At 44.2% G+C, this 14,422-nt stretch overlaps 1 long non-coding RNA gene across 2 annotated transcripts in view; it reads right to left on the reverse strand.

Moving 5' to 3' along the window:
• Positions 1–14,147, reverse strand: part of LOC141373835 (uncharacterized) — a 167,077-nt gene extending 152,930 nt beyond the window's left edge. The window contains exon 1 of one of the 2 annotated variants that reach the window (XR_012380173.1): positions 13,825–14,147. This is a non-coding gene — a long non-coding RNA (uncharacterized lncRNA). Of the gene's footprint in view, positions 1–533; positions 665–13,824 lie in introns of those variants that run through there. The other variant, XR_012380174.1, reaches the window with a different exon arrangement.
• Positions 14,148–14,422: the final 275 nt, after the last annotated feature.

Raw genomic sequence — 14,422 nt, forward strand, 5'->3', positions numbered from 1 at the left:
GGGTTGCCTCCGAAAAATCTAACGCCAAGCATGTCTGTGACTTTAGTGACTATCAAAAGAACCCCAGGGCGCCCAGCCATACAGGGACAGAGGAAAATACGGGGTTCCAGGGGTCAGCTGTGTTGAGACAGTGCACTGCCTCTGAGCTGCGGATCTGCTATGCTGAACCCTCTGGGTGAACTGGAGAAGAGCCTGGCCGACCAACTGCAGCAAAAGAACCATCTCGGTAAGCAGATCTCCCCATGGAAGTCTTTACGGCACCTTTGGTTTTCCAATTTTCCAAAAATCCAGTCTGATTCTGAAATCTTTGAAGCATGTATAAATTACCAACTTCACAGCAAAAAATAAAAGCAGAGCTTTTAGACAGATTGTTTGTTGCCTGCCCAGGGTCCTTTCTCTCTCTGTCTTTTTTTTTAATAACAGAACTCTTAGGCAATGCACCAGATTCGGAATAGATTACACACATATATGAGTAAATACATAAACATATAAATATATAAATAAAGAGAATAAAAATAAACTATATTCAGAACCTCTTGTGCAGATTGGGTGCCACCGAACAGGAGGGCAAGCCTTCTCCGCCTTTCCTCCAGTTGCAGCTGAAACAAGGACATGACTGCTGAAGGTCCAGCCCGTGGTCTTGTGAGCTCAGTGCCGAGAGTCACCCACCAGGAGTGGCAGGGAAGAGACAGGAGGACCCTGGGTACTAACACCCTTCAGGAGCCGCCATACCAGCCCCGGACTCCTCCCTCCTCTGGTACCTAAGAGAAGAAATCCTTCATTTTCTTAAGGCACTGACATTGACCCCCACGACAGCTTGCAGGAGCCAACCCTGACCAAGGCTATGTCACTGCCAGACACTGACGAAACCCAGAAAGAAAAATGCCCTCTTGCCTCTCTCCAAACCAAACAGACCTCTTCTGACTTTTTTCCCATATTGCTATGGAAATAATCTCAGCCAGAACCTTTGAGTGGGGGACCAAGGGGGTCTTTTGGTCCTGTCCCCAAACTAGAGGGAACCACACATTTTAGCAACTGATCAGTGACCAACATGTGGAGGGTTACATGTTACCGGTGTATTAGTATATGATACTTATTGTGTATATGAGTGGGAATTGATCATAAATGCTGATTCTAATGGTAATTCACAAATTCACTTCCCTCCCCCTATCCCCAGCTAGTTAGCTTAAAGGAGACAATCCCAGTAATGTTCCCTTTTTTATTCTAATTACAAAATACAAAAACTCCTTTAACCAAGAAAATCTGCAGATAAACACAGAAAATAGACATATTTCTTAAAAACAGTAATTCTACCCCAAGACAATTTTTTTAATCCCATGGAGGTAACTGCCCAGGTCCTTTTCGACAGTTGCCTACACAGACATGCATTTATTATTAGATGGGATCACACTATAGGTACAGTTATGCAACTGTAATTGCAACCTCTTTACTGCACATCACAGACATCTTTCCATTTCAATATAACAAGGGTGGCAGGTCCCCTGTCCAGCTCCACGCAGGTACTAGACCTAAGACTGTCCCTCCCATATCCCCACTTCCCTGTCTCTAGAAGGCTTTTGAGGTGGTGGTGCCCTTCAGAGGATGGCCTTGGGGCCAGGACAGTAGAAGCCCCTACTCTACACTACCATCAGCTGGCATGGCTTGGGACAGTGGCAGGTTGGCCGGCTGCCCCTGGGGGTGCAGACTAGCCTGACACCAACTATCTCCTGAGGTTCCCCCACCCCAAGCCCTCAACTTTCCCAAGACCACATTGCTCTACTCTTCCCCAGGCCCTCACCCCATCCAGTGTACTCTGAAGGTACCCCCCTCTCTGGGCGCTTCCCAGTCTGTTAGAGGCATCAACTCCTGGCTCCAATACACTGGGCTCTTTCATTTTGCTTCCTCAACTAACAAACCATAGGTTTCTCCCTGCGATGTATAGCAGCCCTAAGAACCCAACTCTCTTTGGGGCCATGCGAACACACCCCTGCCCTGAGAGAGGTCCACAGGATGGTTAAAAAAAAAAACCCTCTCCACCAGTGAGTAGGCAAAGGCGGATTTAAAACTGCTGTTGCATAGATCTAGAACAGGACCCTGAGCATGACTCTGACTCTCTCCAGTCGTAATATCAAAATTGTTAGGTTCAAAGAACTAAAGGAGTTGAGTATAAGTGATTTTCAGCCAAGGACACAAATCAATTGTTTTCCCTTCACACTGCTGAGGGGCAGGTAACAATATTAGGAACATCCTGTAGAGTTTGCAAGGAATAAAGCCTCCTGCATCTCAGAAATGCAAAAGGAGGGGCGCCTGGGTGGCTCAGTTGGTTAAGCGACTGCCTTCGGCTCAGGTCATGATCTTGGAGTCCCGGGATCGAGTCCCACATCGGGCTCCCTGCTCAGCAGGGAGTCTGCTTCTCCCTCTGACCCTCTTCCCTCTCGTGCTATCTCTCATTCTCTCTCTCTCTAATAAATAAATTTTAAAAAAATTAAAAAAAAAAAAGAAATGCAAAAGGAATGTTGTTTTTTTCATTCTCCTTGGTGAGCCTCAAAGCCCTTGGAGGCAAGAGGAATTCCTCTCAAGAATAATAATGGCTAACATTTACCAAGCACTTATTCGATGCCAGGCCCTTTTCACATATGATCTTATTTAATCCCCATCAACACCCATGATGTAGCTACTAAGAGCCCATTTTACTGATAAGGAAACTGAGGCCAGGGAGGTTCACTAACTTGCCCAGGGTCCCATGGCTGGTAAGTGATATAGGCTAGTAAATGGTTTACCCCAAACCTGAACCCAAAAATCAGACTCCAGAGCTCATTCTCTCTCCAGGGTGCAGTCACCAAAGGAGGGGTTAAAACAGCCTCTCTGTCACCCATTTCCAAATATCAGGTGATTTCTCTTAGAAAAGTCATAAGCTATTTCAGATTCAACTGCTACATTTCAGGCTGTTCCAAGAAACAGAATGTAACAAATATAGGGATTCCAAATATCAGACTTCCATGGGCCCAAATCAGACGAAAGCCATGGATGCGAAAGCCCCTGGGAAGGAGCAACTGGGAAGCTGGCAAGTCAATTCCAAGAAGGTAGCCCGGAAAAGAATTATAACCCCATGATACTCATTTCAAAAGGAAAGCTCCAGGTTTGAGTCAGTCCTTACACAAAATGTCAAAATCTCAGGCAAGTCATCCTTGCAGTAATACAGAGGAAACCTTGCACAGTTGGATGTCCACACTCAGTACAAAGCTACGGTGACTAAGAAAATGTGTTGGTCTGATGGAAAGAATGGAGATCTTCCAAACAGACTCACACACAGGGGCCCTTGGCTTATGGTGCAGGTAGCACTGTGGACACTAGGGAAAGGACACTCTTTTTAATAGTTTTGTGGGGAGGAAATGAAACCCGGACTGGGCTTCACACCATACACAGAAACTCTTCCAGGAGGATTTTATCCCCTTCAGTTGCCTTTCATAACTGGATCTCATCTAGAAGAACATCTTTCACCCCAGCTCAAGAAAGTTTCCTATAACAAGTCACAGAAACATTGATAAATCAGACATTAAATTTAAGAACTTCTACTCAAAGCATCTTCACAAAGGTAAAAAGGCAAACCACAGAGTGGGAGAACACATTTTCACACATATCTAGAATAAAAAATAAAACTCCTACAAATCAATAAGAAAAATTAGACAAGAGTAGAAAAATAGGCAAGCAACTTGAATAGGCACGACAGAGAAGAAATCCAAATGGCAAGTATATGAAAAAGGGTTCAATCTCATTAGAAATCCAACAGACAAGAGTTAAAACCACAACAAGACTACCCTAATGAAGCCGTTAGCCCTAACTTCCAGTTTACAGGAAATACCAGAGAGCAGGCGAAACACCAAGAAGACACAGCAGACAAATGCAGAATGAGAGGCTTCGAGAAAACTAGCCTAGCCTTTTTAAGGGTCAGGGTCATGAAAACAAGAGACAAGGGATACAACCAAATGTGATGTATAAACTTTGAGTGGGTCCAGATTTCAAAAAACTAGCCATAAAAGACATTTTTGGGTCAACTGGGGAAATCTGACTATGGATTAAATATATTAATTTTCTAGATCAGTGTGATTAAAGAGTAAAATATCCATCTCCTTAGCAGAGTTATGTCGAAATATTTAAAAGTAAGTGTCCTCACAACTGCTGTTTTCATACAATTCACACCCACAAAACAGATGATAGATATGGATAAAAGAGCAAATATGCCAAAATGTTAATAATTATTGATTTAGTAGTAGGTATGTGGGTGTTCTTTTATTCTTTATGTTTGAAAATTTTTTAAGATTTTATTTGAGAGAGAGAAATCACAAGTGGGGGCAGGGTGGGCAGAAGGAGAGGGAGAAGCAGACTCCCGGCTGAGCAGGGAGCCCGATGCAGGGCTCGATCCCAGGCTTATTTTATATTTTAAAAAGTTAAAGTATACATTATAGTTAATATATTTTTCTATATGGGCGTTAGAATTCACAAGAGTTAAAATAAATGTCAAAAACAATCTGCAGGGAGGGAGAGGAGCAAGATGGCGGAGGAGTAGGAGACCTAGATTTCGTCTGGTCTCAGGAATTCAGCTGAATAGGGATCAAACCATTCTGAACACCTACGAACTCAACAGGAGATCGAAGAGGAGAGTAGCAACAACTCTCTGAACAGAGAAGCAACCACTTACTGGAAGGGAGGACGTGCGGAGAAGTGAATCCGAGGCGATATTCGGGAGGATAGACGGTGGGGGAGGGGGCCTCCGTCGGCCGCTTCTGGCAAGTGATAGAGCCGCGGAGCACAAAATTGGAACTTTTAGAAGTCGGCTCCGCTGAGGGACGTCGCTGCAGTGGCTAAGCGGGAGGTGGAACCCTCGCGGGACACTGTGGTCTCAGGACCCTCGGGGTCACAGGAAGACCGGGGGTACCTGAGTGTGGCAGAGCTCCCAGGTATTGGAGCGGGGAAGCCGGCTGCAGAGACAGAGCCGAGGTGTGGGCTCTCAGCTCGGGGTTGCCATAAACTGTGATCCGCGGCCCAGTCGGGCCACTGCTCCTCCAGCAGGGACACAACAAGCGGCAGAGCCGGGGAGACTCCCCATCCTCCCCCGGGAGGAGCGGCGTGGGAGCGCACCACAGGGATCTGCTGGGTTTGGAGACTCTACACAGAGATAGAAATGCTTGGTCACAGGCCGGGTGAGCATGGAGTGCAGCCGGAGACCAGGGAGACGGGAGTGACTGACTGCTTTTCTCTGGGGGCGCACTGAGGAGTGGAGCCCCAAGTTCTCAGCTCCTCAGGGGCAGAGATTGGGAGGCTGCCATTTTCACTCTCATCCTCCAAAGCTGTAGGGAAAGCTTTCAGGGAACAAAAGCTCCCAAGGGCAAACCTGAGCAGATTACTTAGCCCGGTCGCAAGGGTGGGGCAATTCTGCCTCCGGCAAAGACATCTGGGAACCACAGCAACAGGCCCCTCCCCCAGAAGATCAGCAAGAACAGCCAGCCAAGACCAAGTGTACTGATCAATGAGAATGGCAGAACTCCAGAGCTAGGGGAATACTGCACATAGAATTCATGGCTTTTTTACCATGATTCTTTAGTCTTTCAAAGTTAATTTTTTAATTTTCTTTTTTTTCTTTTTCTTTTTTTTTTTTTTGAATTTTTCTTTTTCTCTTTTTCAACCAACATATCAATCCCTTTTTTAAAAATCTTTTTTACTTTTCATTTTTAGAGTCATATTCTATCCCTTCATAGTAGTTAACCTTATTTTTGGTATATATATATGTAAGTTATTCTCTCTTTAAAATTTTCAGATACAGTATCTTCTAACAGACAAAAATATACCCTAGATCTCTAGTGTATGGCTTTGTTCTAGTCTCCTGCCAGATCACATTCTCTCCCTTTTATTTTAATTCCTCTTCTTTCTTTTTTCAACCAACTTTTATCAATTCCTGTTATAAAATCTTTTATAATTTTCATCTTTACAGTCATATTCCCTCCCTTCATTGTATTTACCCTTATTTTTGTACATATATAAGCTTTTCTTTCTTTAAAATTTTGGGAGGCACTTTCTTCTAACAAACCAAAATACACCCAAAATCTAGTGTGTGGCACTGATCTATTCACCAGCGTGATCGTATTTGATAATTTTTTTTTCTTTTTTTCTTTCTTTCCCTTTCTTTTCTCCTGGTTTCAGGTCTCCTCTGATTTGTTTAGTGTATATTTTTCTGGGGTCGTTGTTACCCTGTTAGCATTTTGTTCTCTCATTCATCTATTCTCTTCTGGATAAAATGACAAGACAGAAAAAAAATCACCTAAAAAAAAGAACAAGAGGCAGTACCAACTGCCAGGGACCTAATCAATACGGACATTAGTAAGATGTTGGAACTAGAGTTCAGAATGACAATTTTAAAGATACTAGCTGGGCTTGAAAAAAGCATGGAAGATATTAGAGAAACCTTTTCTGGAGAAATAAAAGAACTAAAATCTAACCAAGTCGAAATCAAAAAGGCCGTTAATGAGGTGCAATCAAAAATGGAGGCTCTAACTGCTAGGATAAATGAGGCAGAAGAGAGAATTAGTGATATAGAAGACCAAATGATGGAAAATAAGCTGAGAAAAAGATAAACAACTACTGGATCAGGAGGGCAGAATTCGAGAGATAAGTGATACCATAAGACAAAACAATATTAGAAAAATTCGGATCCCAGAAGGAGAGAGAGAGAGAGGAGTAGAACTTATATTGGAGCAAATTATAGCAGAGAACTTCCCTAACGTGGGGAAGGAAACAGGCATCAAAATCCAGGAGGCACAGAGAAAACCCCTCAAATCCAATAAAAATAGGTAAACACCCCGACATTTTATAGTAAAACCTATGAGTCTCAGAGACAAAGAGAAAATCCTGAAAGCAGCTTGGGACAAGAGGTCTGTAACCTACAATAGTAGAAACGTTAGATTGGCAACAGACCTATCCACAGAGACCTGGCAGGCCAGAAAGGACTGGCTTGATATAGTCAGAGCACTAAATGAGAAAAATATGCAGCCAAGAATACTATATCCAGCTAGGCTGTCATTGAAAATAGAAGGAGAGAGAAAAATCTTCCAGGACAAACAAAAACTAAAGGAATTTGCAAACACGAAACCAGCCCTACAAGATATACTGAAAGGGGTCCTCTAAGCAAAGAGAGAGCCTAAAAGCAACATAGACCTGAAAAGGAACACGGACAATATACAGTAACAGTCACCTCACAGGCAATACAATGGCACTAAATTCATATCTTTCAACAGTTACCCTGAATGTAAATGGGCTCAATGCCCCAATCAAAAGACACAGGCTATCAGATTGGATAAAAAAACAAGACCCATCGATATGCTGTCTGCAAGAAACTCATTTTAGACCCAAAGACACCCCCACATTGAAAGTGAGGGGGTGGAAAACCATTTACCATGCTAATGGACACCAAAAGAAAGCTGGGGTGGCAATCCTTATATCAGACAAACTAGATTTTAAAACAAAGACTGTAATAAGAGATGAGGAAGGACACTATATCCTACATAAGGGTCTATCCAACAAGAAGATCTAACAATTGTAAATATCTATGCCCCGAACATGGGAGCAGCCAATTATATAAGGCAATTAATAAAAAAGCAAAGAAACACATTGACAACAATACAGTAATAGTGGGGGACTTTAACACCCCCCTCACTGAAATGGAAAGATCGTCTAAGCAAAAGATCAACAAGGAAATAAAGACTTTAAATGACACACTGGACCAAATGGACTTAACAGATAAATTCAGAACATTCCATCCCAAAGCAACAGAATACACATTCTTCTCTAGTGCCCATGGAACATTCTCCAGACTAGATCACATCCTCGGTCACAAATCAGGTCTCAACCGGTACCAAAAGACTGGGATCATTCCCTGCATATTTTCAGAGCACAATGCTTTGAAACTAGAACTCAATCACAAAAGGAAAGTTGGAAAGAACTCAAATACATGGAGGCTAAAGAGCTTCCTACTAAAGAATAAATGGGTCAACTAGGAAGTTAAAGAAGAATTAAAAAAATTCATGGAAACCAATGAAAATGAAAACACAACTGTTCAAAATCTTTGGGATGCAGCAAAGGCAGTCCTAAGAGGAAAGTATATAGCAATACAAGTCTTTCCCAAGAAACAAGAAAGGTCTCAAATACACAACCTAACCCTACACCTAAAGGAGCTGGAGAAAGAACAGCAAATAAAGCCTAAACCTGGCAGGAGAAGAGAAATAATAAAGATCAGAGCAGAAATCAATGAAATAGAAACCAAAAGAACAGAACAGATCAACAAAACTGGGAGCTGGTTCTTTGAAAGATGAATAAGATTGATAAACCCCTGGCCAGACTTATCAAAAAGAAAAGAGAAAGGACCCAAATAAATAAAATCATGAATGAAAGAGGAGAGATCACAACCAACACCAAAGAAATACAAACAATTATAAGAACATATTATGAGCAACTCTATGCCAGCAAATTAGATAACCTGGAAGAAATGGATGCATTCCTAGAGATGTATCAACTACCAAAACTGAACCAGGAAGAAATAGAAAACCTGAGCAGACCTATAACCACTAAGGAAATTGAAGCAGTCATCAAAAATCTCCCAACAAAAAGCCCGGGGCCAGATGGCTTCCCAGGGGAATTCTACCAAACATTTAAAGAAGAATTAATACCTATTCTTCTGAAACTGTTCCAAAAAATAGAAATGGAAGAAACTCTTCCAAACTTGTTTTATGAGGCCACCATTACCTTGATCCCAAAACCAAAGACCCCATCAAAAAGGAGAATTACAGACCAATATCCCTGATGAACATGGATGCAAAAATTCTCACCAAAATACTATGCAATAGGATCCAACAGTACATTAAAAGGATTATTCACCACGACCAAGTGGGATTTTTCCCTGGGCTGCAAGGTTGGTTCAACATCCACAAATCAATCAACGTGATACAATACATTAACAAAAGAAAGAACAAGAATCATATGATCCTCTCAATGGATGCAGAAAAAGCATTTGACAAAGTACAGCATCCTTTCTTGATCAAAACCCTTCAGAGTATAGGGATAGAGGGCACATACCTCAATATCATAAAAGCCATCTATGAAAAGCCCACAGCGAATATCATTCTCAATGCGGAAAAACTGAGAGCTTCCCCCTAAGGTCAGGAACATGGCAGGGATGGCCCCTATCACCACTGCTATTCAACATAGTATTAGAAGTCCTAAGCACAGCAATCAGACAACAAAAAGAAATAAAAGTCATCCGAATCGGCAAAGAAATAGTCAAACTCTCACTATTTGCAGATGATATGACATTTTATGTGGAAAACCCAAAAGACTCCATCCCAAAACTGCTAGAACTCATACAGGAATTCAGTCAAATGGCAGGATATAAAATCAATGCACAGAAATCAGTGGCATTCCTATACACCAACAAGAAGACAGAAGAAAGAGAAATTAAAGAGTTGATCCCTTTTACAATTGTACCCAAAACCATAATATACCTAGGAATAAATCTAACCAAAGGGGCAAAGAATCTGTCCTCAGAAAACTATAAAATACTCATGAAGGAAATTGAGGAAGACACAAAGAAATGGAAAAATGTTCCATGCTCATGGATTGGAAGAACAAATATTATGAAGATGTCAATGCTACCTAGAGCAATCTACACATTTAATGCAATCCCTATCCAAAAACCATCCACTTTTTTCAAAGAAATGGAACAAATAATCCTAAAATTTGTATGGAACCAGAAAAGACCCTGAACAGCCAGAGGAATGTTGAAAAAGCAAAGTAAAGCTGGTGGCATCACAATTCCGACTTCAAGCTCTATTACAAAGCTGGCATCATCAAGACAGTATGATACTGGCACAAAAACAGACACATAGATCAATGGAACAGAACAGAGAGCCCAGAATGGACCCTCAACTCTATAGTCAACAAGTCTTTGACAAAGCAGGAAACAATGTCCAATGGAAAAAAGTCTCTTCAACAAATGGTGTTGGGAAAATTGGACAGCCACATGCAGAAGAATGAAACTGGACCACTTCCTTACACCACACACAAAAATAGACTCCAAATGGTTGAAAGACCTCAGTGTGAGACAGGAGTCCATCAAAATCCTAAAGGCAAACACAGGCAGCAACCTCTTCGACCTCAGCCGCAGCAAACTTCTTCCTAGAAACATCGCCAAAGGCAAGGGAAGCAAGGGCAAAAATGAACTATTGGGACTCCATAAAGATAAAAACCTTCTGCACAGCAAAAGAAACAGTCAACAAAACCAAAAGACACCCGACAGAATGGGAAAAGATATTTGCAAATGACATATCAGATAAAGGGCTAGTATCCAAAATCTATAAAGAACTTCTCAAACTCAACACCCAAAGAACAAATGATCCAATCAAGAAATGGGCAGAAGACATGAACAGACATTTTTCCAAAGAAGACATCCAAATGGCCAACAGACTCATGAAAAAGTGCTCAACATCGCTCGGCATCAGGGAAATCCAAATCAAAACCTCAATAAGATACCACTTCACACCAGTCAGAATGGCTAAAATTAGCAAGTCAGGAAACGACAGATGTTGGCGGGGATGCGGAGAAAGGGGAACCCTCCTACACTGTTGGTGGGAATGCAAGCTGGTGCAACCACTCTGGAAAACAGTATGGAGGTTCCTCAAACAGTTGAAAATAGAGCTACCATATGATCCAGCAATTGCACTACTGGGTATTTACCCCAAAGATACAAATGTAGGGATCCGAAGGGGTATGTGCACCCCGATGTTTATAGCAGCAATGTCCACAATAGCCAAACTATAGAAAGAGCCAAGATGTCCATCGACAGATGAATGGATAAAGATGATGTTGTATATATATATACAAGGGAATATTATGCAGCCATCAAAAGGAATAAAATCTTGCCATTTGCAATGACGGGGATGGAACTGGAGGGTATTATGCTGAGCTAAATAAGTCAATCAGAGAAAGAGATGTATCATATAATCTCACTGATATGAGGAATTCTTAATCTCAGGAAACAAACTGAGGGTTGCTGGAGTGGTGGGGGTAGGAGGGATGGGGTGGCTGGGTGATAGACATTGGGTAGGGTATGTGTTATAGTGAACACTGTGAATTGTGTAAGACTGTTGAATCACAGACCTGTACCTCTGAAACAAATAATACATTATATGTTAAAAAAAAAAAAAAAAGAAGAAGAAGATAGTAGGAAGGGAAAAATGAAGGGGGGAAATCGGAGGGGGAGATGAACTTTGAGAGACTATGGACTCAGAAACAAACTGAGGGTTCCAGGGTGGGGTGGGAGTATGGGTTAGCCTGGTGATGGGTGTTAAAGAGGGCATGTACTGAAATGAGCAATGGGTGTTATACACAAACAATGAATCATGGAACACTACATCAGAAACTAATGATGTAATGTATGGTGATTAACATAATAAAAAAAACAATCTGCAGGAAAAAATAAAATATCTGGCCTGAATCCCTCATTGTTATCAGGGAGGACTCCTTTCGCCCATGTTTGCCTGGGGAGAAGATGTCCTTTGAAATGAAACAGTAGGTTTAAGCCTCTGTGAATTTCCATTGGCCTCGCTGCAAAGGGAGTGGTGAGTTGTCATCAGACCCTGAGCTCTAGCGTCCATGAAATAAGCTAATGAGCTCTTTCTGGAAATGTGGCCATCCTACCAGAGAGGTAATTCTCATTCCCCCAACCTGTAAACTCCGTGAAGGATGGTGAAAAATCTCGTGTCCTTATTATACCCAGGGCCTAGAATCCAAGGCAGAACATACAAAGAGGACATCACAATGTGGGGTGGGGTAGGAGGATTCAGAGCACAGTCGTCCTGCCTTGACATTGAGCCTTGGGGGTAGAGTGACTGGCTCAGGGGCACAGAATAGGACAACGGGTCTGGACCTCAAGCCAGGACAGAAGTTTCTCCTGATTCCCTTCACTTAGAGCTTTCCCTTAATTTTTTCATTCATCAGTAAGGCATTTCATTCAGCTGTGAGCAGCAGAACCCAGGAAGCAAGGTGAGGTTTTCATTTTCTCTCATCTAACAATGAATCTCAAGGTGAGTGGTTGCTGGTGTTGATTCAGTGATCGGAAGGGGGTGGGGAGGTGGCAGGGAAGAAGCACGAGACTTCTGTGATTCTCTTGGGCTTTTCCTGGTGGCCCCAAACGAGACCCAGCATTAGGACATGTGGTACTCTTGGCCAAAGTACAAAAAGACACTCTCCTGAGCAAGTGAAGTGCAACAGGACTCACTCCACTCCTGGGTGAACAATTTACTAAAAGACACCCTCACCAACAAAATCTAGATTTTTATAGTTGTCTCTACATACAAATGTGAGGCAGGACATCTCAAATGAACCCCCGGAGTTTTCCCACACAGTACTGAAATCTCCATTAGAGAAAGCCTAGGACCCAAGTTCTGAAGTAAAAACCATCACCCCAAACCCATACTGCTGGAAATTAAATAGTTAGAGACCCATCTAGTGGCACTACCCAGGCAATGCATCCAATGGGCTTACAGAGTTCACCTGCCTTGGGTACACGGCTCTAAGGGGTGCATAGCAAGTGTCCTGGCAGAGGCAGGTACTGAGCCATTCAGACACAAGTTCAGTGCCACAGCAGTTTCAGTGCCTGGGGACATATACCCTAGGCTATCCAGGCCCCAGGCTACAAAAATGTTAGCTCTACTGTGGCATCCACTTTTATGCTTTGGTCAGCTTGCTCTCAGAACTGAGGGAGAGAAATTCACTTGCACCCAAACACACTTCTCCAGCTGACAGGAAAAAGTGAGAAGGGGAGTGGTTTTCATCACCAGCAGGTGGAGATGAGAGCTAAATTGGGAGAGGGAGAGCGCACAGCAGATTAGTATTTGAATCCAGGTTAACATTTATAATTGACACCAGGCCAAAGCCCCAAAGGGAAGGGTTCTGGGTAACTGGTGCAGCAACTACATTTATAAAGTATGAATCAAACCCCTACATTTATAGCTGCCAGATCACTGTCTACACAATTGGCAAACTTGGGGAAATGCACACTATTTTCTGAGATTCACATCAATCCCTTAAAAAGGGCTTTACGGAAGCCCTGTTTGGGTCCATTTATGGAAACCAAATGTCCACCCTGTTTGTATTTACATTTTACCCTACTTTCAAGCTAGTAAGTTGGCCCATGGCTGTTTCTTGCAAGCTGCCAAAGAGAAGGGATGGGTCAGAGACGAGAGATTTTTACTCCCTACAGCACAGCACCCGGCAGGAACATCAGCGTCTTTCCCTGGGTCCTCCTCACCCCGAGTCTCGTGGGAGCAGCCAGACAGCGTAACCCAGAAGGATACCCCACACACAGCGTGTGCGCACCTCAGTGCAAGTACACGGAGCTTGGGGGGATCCACTGTTTTTATAGCAAGCAAGCCTGCTCTTTGTCCGGGGCAGACAGCACCTTGTCTCACGAGGTTACCGGCCGCATCAACAACCCTGACGCATAGTCACCAGCACAGAGCCATGAGGATTTTGCCTTTTTGACACACACGCAGGGCATCTAAGAGCTCTCTCTCCCAACAGGGACCACCTCTGTGGCTAGAAAGCCAAAGCCCCATGATTAACAGCTCCACAGAACCTTCTGGAACGGGAAAGCACCAGTTCCCACTAAAGGGGTGCAGAGATAAACAAAAACGAAGACAGACGAAGAAAAGCGCGGGTGGGCAGCCTTGAACTCGCCGGAGCCGGGCGTCCCCCCCAGCCGGCGACCGTGGTACTCACGTGCGCGCACGCCGGCGGCGCCCTGGGGAAGCGCAGCGCCCCCGGGGTTCCCTCGGCCTGCTCCGGCTCTCACGTCTTCCCCGCGAAGCTGGGGGGACGCCTTGCCGCTGCCGCCGGCGGCGCCTCGGGGTGCCCGCCACGCGCCGGGCCTTCTGAGCAGGCCCGCGAGCGGAAGCCACAGGGCCGCGAGAGAGGGCCGCCGCCTGCCTCCTTCCTGCTGCAGCCCGCTCGACGGGACCAGACCGCGTCCTCGTGGCCCGGAGCCGGTGGCGGCCGTTTTCCTCTCCCCTGCCGGCCCTGCGCGCAGCTGGGGGTGGGGGGCGGGCCCGGGCGAGCCGAGGGCGGGGGTCCAACTGCCGGCTCTTCCCTGACCCCGCGCTCAGCCGTCCAGGAAGGGCTCGGGCTGCTGGCTGGCTCACCGTTTGTGACAGTTGGCCCGAACCTGATGGGAGAGGGGGGCACTTGATTAAGCTTCGAATTCAACCACCTCGGTGTATTTAAACACTTGCAGAATTTCAGAACATAATTCCCCCCTCATTCTGCCCGCCTTTCTCTTCCCCTCCTTTCGCAGCTCGGACTCCTTTTCTTCCCTTCCTAC

Source organism: Callorhinus ursinus, unplaced genomic scaffold (genome assembly GCF_003265705.2).
Source record: "Callorhinus ursinus isolate GAN/ISIS: 27379988/994484 unplaced genomic scaffold, GSC_fseal_2.0 scaffold12, whole genome shotgun sequence".
Taxonomy (NCBI): domain Eukaryota; kingdom Metazoa; phylum Chordata; class Mammalia; order Carnivora; family Otariidae; genus Callorhinus; species Callorhinus ursinus.